The following is a 13758-nucleotide window of genomic DNA, read 5'->3' as shown; positions in this document are numbered from 1 at the left end:
GGTAGCAGCCAAGCTTCCACATCTTCAGAGTACTTAAAATCTGGTTGGCAAAAAGCCTAATAACAGCAAACGGAATAAGTCGTGCACCACCTAAAGCAGCAGAGGATTAAGGTCTTAATTGCTGTAAGATCGTGATTCCCAAGAGTGGGGCGTATCAGCATGTGGGGGGAAGATATCAAACTGAACACACTGCCCTCAATCCCTTCCCAGAGCAGGACACTCACTCTACCCCCAATCGTACTGCCAATCACGACAACGGAAGCCACATTTACTTCCAGAAATGCCACATTCTTCATAAGGGTAAGATGAGGGGAGGATTATAAAAACCACCATTTTTAAAGGACACACAGAAAGCGGGTAGAATTGGCAGGCATTCCAGGTGGGGAGTGCTTCTTGTGGTAAAAGTACTGAGGTGGAGATGCGTCTGGCGTATTTATGGAATGGAAAGACGACCTGCCTGACACTCAGTAAACCAAAGCGCTCCACTCGCCACCACCCCGTTCTAGGTGGAGGAAGCATGGAAACAACCTCCTAAGAATTTGATGACCACCTGTTAACAACATTAAAAAGATATTTCTTCATAAGAAGCCTGGACAAGTTTGCCTATCAAGTCCTTTCCAATTTTACCTCAACGGCAGAACAAAATTTCAATTTCCCTCTCACATGTAATTGTAACCTGAATCATGTGCCTTGCCTGATGACCATGAGAAATGAGCAAAGAGAATGTGGATGTGTAAACGTGGATGCGTATAAACTGAAGAAACAGAGCCTAAGTCACTGCATCGGGTTAAATTCCATGGCTACTCTACATCCCTGGTTCTTTGAGAGTACTCTCATAGGTCTTATTTTCCACTCTGTTGTCAGTCATCTTTGTGACGCTTCTCTGAGCTCTGTCCAAATCATCCTCATCCCTCCCACATAGGTGAGTGATGACTTACACTCCTCTTCTCTGACCACCCGATGTAAAGGAAGTCTCAGTTAAACTTCCTTCTCTGTCAAGGTCCTCCTCTACAAAGCACTTACCACACTTCCAACTATGTTTTTTTCACTTTTTACCCACTAAATATTTCAAAAATACATTCAGAAGGTCATACAGCTCAGAAGTTAATATAAAAGTAGCTCAATACCACCACCATAATGTAAAAATGTTTATATTTACATTTCTGCCGTTTGCTTTGCAATTACATATTTACTCGTTTACTCATATTTTTGTTGCTGTTGCCTATTTCCTAATCCGATTCTCTGTTTTATCTGGTCAGGGCCATGTCTGAATACTGACCTCTTTTATACCTATCACTCAGCACAGAGCCTGGCACATATAAGGCTCTCAATGTTTGTTCAATGAATAATGCATGAATGACTTCTGTCCTAGAATGAAATAATGGCCATCACTATAGAAGAGTTATTAGACAAAAGACAATGACTCCATCTTTATTAAAGTCCCCTCCCCCCCCCCCAAAAAAAGAGAAATTGATCTTTTTTTTTTTTCCTTTTGGCCTTGCCCTGCAGGCTTGGGGATCTCAGTTCTCCAACCAGGGACTGAACCCAGGCCACAGTAGTGAAAGCCCAGAATCCAAACCACTAGGCCACCAGGGAACTCCCCGAGAAATGGATCTTTATTGAAGGATGAGGGTTCAAATTTAAATGTGTGCTATAACAGGATATTCCATACTAAAGTGGGTTAGCTGAACAAGGAACAGAACTTGCCTAGAGGCCCTTACCCCTCTTGCCCTGGATAGCACATATATCTGCCAAAAGACATGGACACAGAGGAGACAAGCTCTCAAAGCATCTTCTAGTTTAAAGATGCCAACTCAAAAGCTTAAAGAGGGAAAGAGCAAAAGAAGAGAGGGAGGCAAGGAGGGGAGAAGAGAGGAAGAGACAAAGGGAGGGAAGGGAAGGGGGAGGGAGAGAGGGAGGAGAGAAGGAAGGAGGGGAGTCCCATGCAAAGAATCCTAGACCACTAGAGAACATTTATTTTTTTCTAAGTTAGGTCGGGGGCAATACAGATCATGTTCTGAAAACCTCAGAGTACCAAGTCCATTTGTCTGAAATGAAGCCAAGCTTAAGGCAAAAGTATAAGAAAGGTCACATCCAACTGCCAGACTTCTCCACCTCCCTTCACCTGTACTCCCAGCCACCCAGTATCTTAACACAAAATCCTAAAAGCCTACGTTCCTCCCACTGTGTTTCTCTACATGCTCTCGAATACCAAGTACCGTATACACTTGTACTCTCTCTCCATCAACTTTATTGGATCTAAGTAATATTTCTTTGTGCTCTTATTCTTCCAATAGGTCACTGAGAGTTAACATGCTTCTGATTTAAAGGACTGTCCATTACTGAAAATATTACCTCCTCAACTCTTTATGGCCAATATGGACCTCTAAATCTCTCTAACAAAAAAAATGTCTTAGTCCTATGATTGTGGCAGATTGTTTTGTTAACAATTCTTCCTTCCCTCCCTGTCCTTGACATGGTTCCCTGTGGGCAGAGTAGAGAAGTGAGGCAAGCCATTTGATACAAGAGAAATCATTCCTAATTGGTGTCATAAAGAAACATTTTTCTTCCTCCGCAGATATCTTACATCACAGATAAAATATCACATGTGCACCTTTCCCCTAAACGGCCAGGGTACATCAGTGCAGAGAATCAGCCTTGTACTCCCTGCCCATCACTTTGCACAGAACACGCAGGTACTCAGAGGCCGCAATTTGGCTGTACCAAGTTTTCACTTTCTTTCAGTATTTCCTCAAGATCAGAAGGTGCTACACTTTTGCTGTGAATGGAAGCAACAGTGTGTGGATTGGCTTCTAGGTAAACTTCTTTTCTTCACGAAGCCATCACCTTCTTATCTGTAAATAAAACTTATGCTCTGTCAGTCCTGCCTCCTGAGGACTTTTCCAGTCTCATATATAATGGTTATCCAAAGGAAAAATCTCTTCCTCTATAGCACAAATTTTGAATGATAAATGAACAAAGCATCACCAAGTGCTCCTCCCTGAACAAATGCCAAAAGCTGATTCATTCTCTGCATGACATCGGTGGTTTCAGCCAATCATAAAGTGAAATATCTGCTAGCGTGCACTTGATAGTAAACACTCTTCCACACTCTACTCCACTGATATTATGCAACAGCCAACCGTGTCATTTGACAAAGGAATACTGTCAATAACTTCTGATTTTTCTCTAAGGATAATGTTTGTCTTTAACCTTCCAGCTGATTTTCCAAGTGTCTCTTCAACAAAATGACTTATAGTTACTTTTGTTACAAGGATCCTTTAATGATGCTACTAGAATTTTAATCTCTTACCTACCGCTAGCAGTATAATACATTAATTTTGTAACAGAAAGCATTATTGGGTACTTGTCCTGGGAAACTTCAATAGTATAACAAGGAAGCCACTGTGCATTGTTTGAAAGTGACACCAAAACATCCATGGCTTCACAGACAAAGTTTCATAACAGGCAATGACTGGGGACTAGGAGCGAATGGATGGCAAGCCCAATAAAAAGCAGTTTTGAGATAGTCAACATCATACTTCAGTATGCACTTTTCAATTTCAGCTACTGTTTCGGAATCATCACTCTCACAAACTCCTTTGCTTTTACACGTATAGATACAAATTTTATGTTTGGAATGGGATTCAGTTCTGTAAGTATGTTTATGACACTCTGAACTGCAGCACTTACATTACTATTCTCATCACTATTTTCACACTGCAATGAACCACTTTTGAGCCACTGATCTATTTTTTGTGAAATGGAGATACAATTTAAGACCAGCAGCAATAAACTATGCTATTTGAACAAATAAACAATAAGCAAGTGACATAAAAAGTATATTAAGCAAGATGAAGTGCTTATGAAATGTAAGCTTTATTGACCAGTGCAGTCTTCATATCGCAAACACAATTTTTAATACCCTAATCCCATAATAACTTTTAAGAACATTTGGGATTTCTGCTGAAATTATCCTTACTCTCATATCTCAGGGTCCCACATGCTCTGCCACTCCTACACCATCTTTCTGATTCATATTTCTGACTCCCCTCCATCCCCCCGCCTCCCTTGCTTTGGTCTCCTTGCTCACTTTTGAACACATCCAAACACATCCTCTCCTTTAGGCCTTGGCACTGGCTGTTCCCTCTGCCTGGAACCCTCGCCCTCAGGTATTTGCATGGGTAACTTCTTTCACTTCCTTTAAGTCTTTGCTGAAGGTCTCTTTCTTCATGAAGGCTACCCAGCTACATTTATCCTGTTCTACTTTCTTTCTTCCGAAGCACTGATGTCCTCCAACCACGCTGTATAATTTACTGATCTGGTTTATCGTGCATCTCGCACTCCCAGCCCTCCACTTCCAATGGAATGAAAACTTCACAAGGGCAGGGATCTCTGTTTTATTCATTCAGCACCTAGAGTCATGGAAGGTGCTCAATAAATAGTAGCTGAATGAATGAATGAATAAGTGAAATTTTTTCATAGCTTTTCCTTTTTAACCACCAATGTGTCTGTGGATCTTACCTTGAGAATTAAACAGAAAATGGAGAACCATCAAATGATTTAAACACAAGGTCAGAAGATGATTTAAAGTTTGGAGAGGCTGGGCTTTTTTTTTAGTTTAAAAGTCAATCCATGAAAAAAAAAAATGATGAAAGTCACAACCTTCCAAATGACTAGGTCTTCTTAAGTAGTTAATTTCAACCTCACCATACACATATCTATAGATATATGATCAGTGTTTGGGTATATACACATACACATCTATGCATGCACACATTCAAACATGTTGAACAAATCTAGAAGAAGCTAAGAACATTCTTCTATCACACGGGTATTCTTCACATAAAAGCTAATGACTTAGGTAACAGTTCAGACAACCATCCATCACAGTTCTCCTGGGAGAGCCCAGTTTACACTGTCTGATCTGGTGCCCCTTCCAGTTGGTATCCCCTTTCACAATTAAAAGTGTCCCTCGGGGGGTGAAGGGGAAGCTGAGACGAAGCGAGAGAGTAGCACAGACATATATGTACTACCAACTGTAAAGTAGTCAGTGGGAAGTTGTATAACAAAGGGAGTCCAACTCGAGGATGGAAGATACCTTAGAGGACTGGGGCAGGGAGGGTGGGGGGGACTCGAGGGGGGGGAGTCAAGGAAGGGAGGGAATACGGGGATATGTGTATAAAAACAGATGATTGAACCTGGTGTACCCCCCCCAAAAAAAATAAATAAATAAAAATAAAAAAAGAAGAAAAAAAAAAGCGTCCTTGTCTGGGCAAAATTAACTACACAGTCATCCTACTTACAGAGAAGATACATTCACTTCTTATTCAAGCATGCTGACCAAGCTTTTGAGGATTTTAGTGGAGTAGGTATGGAAAAAGTGACAATCATAATTAATTGGAACATCTACTGGCCAGCACTGCAAGTGAACTATTTCAAACAGGCAATTCTTTAGCAAAGGAGCACAGCCATTGTTGTAGAAGTACATGCCACAAGCTTCATATATTTAGCTTCAGAACTCAAATCCCCACCAGGTCACCTGCACAAACTCCAACCCCTATGAGAATGTTCACATGGTGAGTGGGCCTTCCATGTCCTCTTCTGCAAGCCCTTTGTCTGAAAAGCTGAGACCCAAACCCAAGATTCTAGTCAGAAGAGAGAGCAGAAAACAAAGGCTCTTCTATTATCCTCATGGCCCAGAGGGCTTAGAAACTAGGAGAATGTGGAGTCAAGTCTTCACAACAACACATGTGTTTTGGTCTTTCAGTAAATTCCAAGAACTTGACCAAACACTAGATCTTGAAACTTGCATTCACATTTGCAAAAGCCATCAGGTCTGCAAACAGATCTTGTTTAAGCTGCTCTCCCAAATCATAGGAGTCGTCCCAATTCATGTCAGCCCTTCATGCTCGAAGAAAATAATAACATGGTCTTAGAGCCAGAGTAGACACAAATCTCAAGGATAAGACTATTTTATTTCTTCTATGTGTAAATAGATGACAAGTAACCAATTATCTCATTGTTTTGTCTTCCTTGCTATTTCTTTTTTCCTTATGCATTTTTTGGTTTAAATTTTTTACCTTTCTTACCTTTGCATTTAACAAATTAAAGACTGAAATAAAGCCAGACTCAAAATCTGAAGTCAGGAGAGGGTGGTGAAGAAAATAGTGGAGACTCCTTAATATCTAGGTGACCATATAATATCTAGGTGACCATATAATTTATCATCCAAACCAGGACACTTTTAAATGTGAAAGGGGATGCATTTGATAATTCAGATAGGTCAACAGGAACAAACCAGGACTATTGCAGGCAAACCAGGAGGTGTAGTCACCCTTCTAATCCCTAGTCATTTTCCCACACAAGAGGCATCCTGAGTGTAAAAAAGCAATTCTGCCTCTGCTACATCAACCAAACTTCAAATACAGTCCTCTCTCTTTCAGGCCAGTCCTGGCTTTCCACAATGGAGCTGGAAAGGTTTTCACTCCACTCTGCCATTCCCTATTCATGCAAAACTGGTTCCATTTTTTACTCAGGAAAGCAGGCAGCAACACGCTAGAATGTGAATGCAGGGCCAGATGCCCGGCAAGTGCCAGGCCTAGTGCTTCGTGTTTCTCATAAAGGAACACTTCACAAGGAAGCCACCTGGTGGGAAGGTACACAGATACCGGCCGCCGACTTAACAATCTGAATTTGAATATTAAATCCTTTTGTTGATGCCAAGCACATGCTGAAACTGGACAGAACCCAAAAGCCATCTCTCCAGCAACACACCTTCATCCAGAAGAAAAGGCTCTGGCATCTGTCCTCAGCTACAGGTAACAACCTTAGTTGCTTTGCCTTTTGCTGAGATCAGTGCTGTGGAAGGATTTGAAAAAAGTAAGAAAATATGGGTTTTTCCTCCAAGATCACAGTTCCCAAGTTAAACAGAGCCAATGCTTACTTTTACCCCATTCTTCCTGTTCAGAGGGGTCAAACATTGCTCATGTCCTTCACTGAATTTAGTCCTGTGGCTAGTGACTATTAATTTACTGGAATATTTTTCCCTCACATCATACAGAGGGAAGACCAACTTTGTAACCTAGCTGGAATCTACATCACATAAAGAATCTACAGTGGTGGCAGGAGCAGAAAAGTGCCAGCTGGCTTATCTCAAATGTTCAAAATGACTTTGATTTCTTCATGACTCCACAGTCATTTAAAAAGATTCACTGCCCAAGGCTGTTCAGTGCTGTGATGGAGGCATTGCTGAAGCAAACGTCTTAGGCTGTTAAGCCTTATAAAAGTAGAGTACTACCTATAGCTGAGAGTCTGAAGACAAATGTTGGGAGTCAGGGAATCACCTGTCCTGCAGATGGTAGAAGGAACTCCTTTTGAATTCATGCAGACTGGACTAAAGTCCTTCCAGCTAGGAAACATGATGAGTCCAAGGGGCCATCTGTATACAAGAACTACTGTTTTCCCAATGGTATGATACTCTTACATTCAAAGACATTATCGTTACTATAACTGTTTAAACTGCTTCACATAACCACAATTGAGGCCAAAATGTGCCAACGGAATAATCAAAACAAATAGCTCAATAATGACTTTTTAAATGTGCAAAGAAAGAAGAAACTAACTTGTTAGGCTGCTGGATGATAAGATTATAATGCCTCCTTTGGGAGATGAAAATTCTGTCTTCCGCACCCAACCCCATCTCCCAACAGTGAAGTGGATAATTTCTGAAGAATACAATGACCCTTTATGCTGGGCTTCTCTTGTCTGCTAGGGATGCCATCTGTCTTCCACACTATATAAACAATCCCCCTGCAGGAATCTTCTGATGCCCAAACAGATTAGCAAACTCCAGATTTTCACACCATTAATAATATCTCCATCCAGATTAGGCTTCTTGCTTTAATAACTCCAAAGATAAGCCTAATAACTGATCCTTTTTGTTTATAGGTAATGTGAGTGTCATTTTAAAGATAACCTCTCAGAACACACAGCCATCTGTTGAGAGGAGAGGTGGGGGGTGGGGGCGGAGCTCTCTCTAGGCAACAGAAGAAATGAGCCCTTGAGGGAATAGGAGAAATAGAAAAATGAAAATCATACTTATGAGACACACGAAAACATGAAATTTCACCAGGTCTAATAGAAGACTCTAATAATTATGTTAAAATCTTTTTCTTCCAAATGACAAACTATAGAAAAACTATTCAAGAAAAGACAAGTTTCACACTTTGACAAAGGAAAACGTACAATGAGAATTCAAAGTTTGCTTGACTCTAGGGCAGTGAACGCAGAAACCATACTGGGAAGGCTAAAAGGCCCCGGGGAAGTTTGGTCTACCTACACGATTGCCCACGCTTGCCTCCTTCAAGTTTAACATCGATTGATCCCCTGTAACTCTGTGAGCTCTCTGCATTGTCTCCAAAGACTCCCAACTCTAAAATAAGTGCGCGTGTAAAGATGTTCCTAAATTAATAATAATAAGCAAGGAAAGACACCTGAGCTCTGCTAAAGCGGAAAACACAAGGCATGGAAGAGCCAGACCTCTGCAGTTGCACGTCCTCGGAAACGTCTACGTCTAAATCTGCAGCCCCAGTTTCCTCCAGGCCCCAAGCCCCGGCAGAGGATGTTCACAACACATTCCAAACCAAAAAGCAAACGAAGCCTCCGCTCCCTCAAGTGATGCTCAGATGGACCCCGAAGTCTCAGCTCCCTGGGAGAACCAAACCTTGAAACACGTCCCCGTGCCTCTCACCCGCGTCTCTGGGCAGCGGAAGCCGAAATGTCAAATGAATGACCGCGCCAGCGCGCGAGGGAGGAAAACAAAGCCACCTCCCGCGGTCCGGTACCTGCGGCGCGAGGGCCGGGCCGGGGCCGCGCACTCACCTGGGGCTTGGCGCCCGCCGCCGCCGACTGCGGGTGGGGACCGGGGCCGCCCGGCGGCAGGGCGCCCCCGCAGTCGCCCGCCCCCGCGGCCCCCGGCGCTCTCCGGCCAGCCCGCGCGCGCCGCGGGGAAAGCAGGCGGCCGGGGGCGCCGCCGCGCGTCGCATGCAGCTCCCGGCTGCGGCGGCCGCTGCCCCGGGGCCGAGGGACGCTGCGCGACCGTCTCCGACCCGGCGACCCGAGGCAGCGGCAGGAGACGCAGCGCGGAGCCGAGCGCGCCCGGCGCGCCCCTCAGCGGCTCTTCCCGCCGCCCTCCGCTGCGGTCCGGGTCTCAGCTCGCCTTTGTGCTGGCATCCTCCTTCGCTCCCAACGACTCCCGGAGCTCCCCGGGCGGCTCCGCGCCGCCGCCCACCCCGGGTTACGCCGCGCCCCCCGCGCGGCCCGCCGATTCTGTCGAGTCAGCAGCAGCGGCGGCGGCGGCGGCGGGGACGCGCGAAGCCATGTCTCCCGCCCGCGCGCGGGAGGGCGCCGGGGCTCCGGGCGTCCCGAGGAGCTTCACGGCCGAGCTCTGCGGCCCGGGCGCGGCGCGTCCCCAGGCAGCCCCGCAGCGCCGGGCTCCCCGCCGCTCCCTCTCCAGGCGTCGCCCCAGAGCCGCGCGCCGGCCCGCCCGCGTCGCCCCCTCTCGCCGCTCCCCGCGGGCTCGCCCGGCCTCCCTCGCGCCGCCGCCTTCCTCGGGCCCGGCGTGTCCGGTGCCCGCCCCGGCCCTCGGGGGACGCAGGGTGCTGGCCGCTCACCTCCGGCGGCGTCGGCGCCCCTCCCGCCGGACGCCCGGGAGGCATCTGCCGGCACCTCCCTGCGGGGCGCTGGGCTGGGGGCTTCCTGTACGTCGGGGACCAGGGGGAGGGAGGCGGGAGGGGTGAGGGGAGAGGACGGCAGGGACTGCCAGACCTTGGCCAGCTGGACCTTCCCGGGGAAGGTGCGGGAGAGCGGGGCGGGCGCAGCTGGGCGAAGGACGAATCCCGAGGCTGCGGCGGAGCCTGAGCTGCTCTCCTTCTGCGACGCCGAAGGACATGAGGGTTCCGAGAGGCGCCGCGGACGAAGAAGGAGACCCTCTGAGGTCAGGCAGGCTGGACTCTTCCTAAATCCCCCCAGGAAGACTGAATGGAGGAGTGTCATGCCTCGGTTTCCCCAGCTGCAAGGGCGAGACGGTAATACTCATGTCACCTACACGGGGTGTGGTCACGAATAAAAATGGAAAACGCTCCCAGCTACTTTGCCTAAAGAGGGCACTCAAATTAAAAATTACCGTATTAATACTTTTAGCTTTCTGTTTACTTCTTTTGTAGCATCTTCATTGACTCAGTCCCACTTAGGGGAAGGAGTAAAAACGCTGAAAAATAAGACTGTTACCCCCTATGCTTGATATCTATCCAGATAAGGGAAAGATAACTCGATTTTACAGTTTAACTACAACCATATGGAGGAAGTCCCAAAACACTGTTTTCCCCAAATAATAGATATCCTTATTTAGGGATTTTTGAGTATGTACTTTCAGTATTATCCATTTCTTTGATAACTGTGATTCATTTTTCCTTTGGGAACTACCCCTCTCCCCGCCCCGCCGATGAGTTTTTGTGGTTCCAGGATACTGACACCTCCCACCCTCTCTCCCCAGAACTGGGCAGTCGTCATATTCCAGACCACAGTGATTGGTTCTGGGATGGGCATAGTGGTTAAGGAATTCAATCTGGGGTTTTTGCTGAATCAGTTCAGAAAAAGAAGCCCTTCAAACTGGAATAACTTATTTGGAAGGATATAAGCCAATGATAAGTACCACCAATGCATGTGAATGAAGTCAACTTTAAGGGAAGAAAAGCTGAGGGAGAGGAAATATCTTTTGAGGCCTAGGAGACACATATGTCTGAAGTACCCCCAAAGGCAATAAATCCCCCTCCTCTCTATTTCTTCAAGACAGTTTCAGTTGTGTTCTGTCCCATGTCACAAAAAGCCCTGACTCATTATTCCTCTGCATCTATCCATCCCAGGCATCATTGCTAGCCTACTGTAATGAACTGATGAACCCCACGCCCACACCACAAAAAAAAGGGGTCCTATTCTTGTACTCATTGGAAGAACAGGGATCCGGAAAGATCCCACATGCTGTTCTCTTTCTACAACTTGCTCTAGACCTAGCAAACCAATACCTGAAACCCTTAACCTCCTGTATTGATTAACCGCTATCTTACAATCTAATTTCAAACAACAAAAAAAGCATAAAAATAAATAGAGCTAAAATGGATCATTCTTGCTGCCCTTAGGTTTAAAATACAAAACAAAACAAAAACAAAAAAACCTTTTTCTCTCACCTTAAAAGCAGTCCCATCTATCTTTAAAACTGTATATATCAGGCATTAAACATGAGGCTGAGGCTTCAAATAGGATTAACAGCAGAGTCATCTTAAAATCTCAGACTTGCAAAAGTGTGTAAAGGTTAAGTTCTTTCATACCACACTCCCCATCCCTGCCACCACGACTCCCCAAACTGGGGTTTGCCCTTCACAGGATCGCTGACTGGTAAGGATTTAGCCTCTTCTTGAGCTGTTCCCATGAAGAAAACTCAGTATTTCAAAAGCTGGTCAATTCTATGTTGAAACTGGCCTAACATTAGATAGTGATTCCTTATATTGAGTTGAAATACTACTTTCACCTCACAGAACCACAAGGACTAAAGACAGACTTGGGAAGCACTTGAATTTTCTCTTCCAAGATCTCTGCATGGCCCTTAGCTGCTTGTCATAAGGCAGAGCATCCTTCATCACCCTCGGTTACCTCCTTTCTATGAATGTGCTCACCTTTGAGCACTCCTCCTGAAGTACAGCATTCAAAGCTAAACCCAAAGGCAGATTCCAGGAAACTTAAAATTCAAGCCTCTTCCAGCACCACAAGAAGGGTCCTAGAAGTACATTCACGTTGTATTATGTTCCTGTAAAAGTTTCAAAAGTAAAATATTTTCATCTCAAAAATTGCTGTCTCTGTTTACTCTAACTTCCCTTCGGTCATAATTTCCCTTGTGTCCAGAAGCACTGAAGTGATTTCGGGCATTTGGGGCATCTGGCTAAAGGGGAAGTTGAATTAGTTAAATGGAATAAATTTATGTGGTTCCTGGGCGTTACAGCCCATTGTAACAGTAGCATCTATTCTGGCTGCTTGGAGGCCTACTGTCACTTGAGTCACTTGGTATTGTGACATGAAGGTGGATGGCCAGAGACCAATCAGTAAAAATGAAAGCTTTGGGACCCAGCACAGAAGTATGTAGGTAATGGGGCAGATAATGTTTGAAAAGTATGGATCCAGAACTAGAATTGGAAAATCCTCCCACATCTTACACTGTATATGTAGAAGAAACTTGGTAGAGATTTTCCCAAATTTGACCACCATCTTAAAAATGTATATGATTTTCCCAATAATGAATTGTAGACTGGAAAGAAACTCTTCTAAGCCAATAAGAAAAATAAATTTCAATCAACTCTGCTAGTGGAGAGACTGAGTTCAGTCTATTAACTCTAAAGAACATAATGTGAAAAATCATTTTCATATGAAGAAGAAATCAAAGAGTATGCAGTCAAAATATGTAGGAAAAGTATTGTAAAGGTATACTAGGTAGTTAATTTAAAACATCATGATAGATCGATAGGATTAAGATGGCAGAGTAGGAGGACGTGCGCTCACTCCCTCTTGCAAGAGCACCAGAATTACAACTAAATGCTGAGCAATCATCGACAGAAAGACACTGGAACTCACCAAAAAAGACACCCCACATCCAGAGACAAAGGAGAAGCCGCAATGAGACAGTAGGAGGAGTGCAATCACGTTAAAATCAAATCCCATAAATGCTGGGTGGGTGACTCACAAACTGGAGAACAGTTATACTGCAGAAGTCCACCCACTAAAGTGAGGGTTCTGAGCCCCACGTTAGGCTTCCCAACCTGGGAGTCCAGCAACGGGAGGAGGAATCCCCAGAGAATCAGACTTTGAAAGCCAGAGGGATTTGATTGCAGGACCTCCACAGGACTGGGGAAAATGGAGACTCCACTCTTGGAGGGCACACAAAAATGTGTGCTCACCAGGACCCAGGGGGAAGGAGCAGTGACTCCATAGAAGACTGAAACAGACCTACCTGCTGGTGTTGGAGGGTTCCCTGCACAGGTGGGGGGCAGCTGTGGCTCATGGAGGAGACAGGGGCACTGGCAGCAGGGGTTCTGGGAAGTGCTCAGTGGTGTGAACCCTCCCAGAATCCACCATTAGCTCCACCAAAGAGCCTGTAAGCTCCAGTGCTAAGCAGCCTCAGGCCAAACAACCAACAAGGTGTGAACACAGCCCTACCCATTAGCAGTCAAACAGATTAAAGTTTTACTGAGCTCTGCCCACCAAATCAGATTAAAGTCTTACTGACCTCCGCCCACCCAGCCCTATCCACCATCAGTCCCTCCCATCAGGAAGCACACAGGAGCCTCCTAGATAGCTTCCTCCACAAGAGGGCAGACAGCAGTATCAAGCAGTATCAGCAGTATTTCATCTTGTGGAACTGAAAACCACAGCCACAGAAAGATAGAGAAAATGAAAAAGCAGAGGACCTTGTACCAGATGAAGGGACAGGATAAAAACCCAGAAAAACAACTAAATGAAGAGGAGATAGGCACCCTTCCAGAAAAAGAATTCAGAATAATGATGGTGAAGATGATCCAGGACTTTGAAAAAAGACTGGATGCAAAGATTGAAAAGTTTACCAAAGACCTAGAAGAATTAAAGAGCAAACAAACAGAGATATGCAACACAATAACTGAAAAGAAAAATACACTAGAAGGAACCAATAGCAGA

General features: G+C 45.2%; 1 protein-coding gene across 3 annotated transcripts in view; it reads right to left on the bottom strand.

The window, feature by feature from the left end:
* Positions 1 to 10079, bottom strand: part of HECW2 (HECT, C2 and WW domain containing E3 ubiquitin protein ligase 2) — a 387653-nt gene extending 377574 nt beyond the window's left edge. For 2 of the 3 annotated variants that reach the window (XM_057746089.1, XM_057746091.1), the window contains exon 1: positions 9829 to 10079. The gene's annotated coding sequence lies outside the window, so the exon portion shown is untranslated. Of the gene's footprint in view, positions 1 to 9674; positions 9738 to 9828 lie in introns of those variants that run through there. The other variant, XM_057746090.1, reaches the window with a different exon arrangement.
* Between the last annotated feature and the right edge of the window lie 3679 nt (positions 10080 to 13758).

This window comes from Hippopotamus amphibius, chromosome 8 (assembly GCF_030028045.1).
Source record: "Hippopotamus amphibius kiboko isolate mHipAmp2 chromosome 8, mHipAmp2.hap2, whole genome shotgun sequence".
NCBI lineage: Eukaryota > Metazoa > Chordata > Mammalia > Artiodactyla > Hippopotamidae > Hippopotamus > Hippopotamus amphibius.
This window is presented reverse-complemented; position numbering and strand designations above follow the sequence as displayed.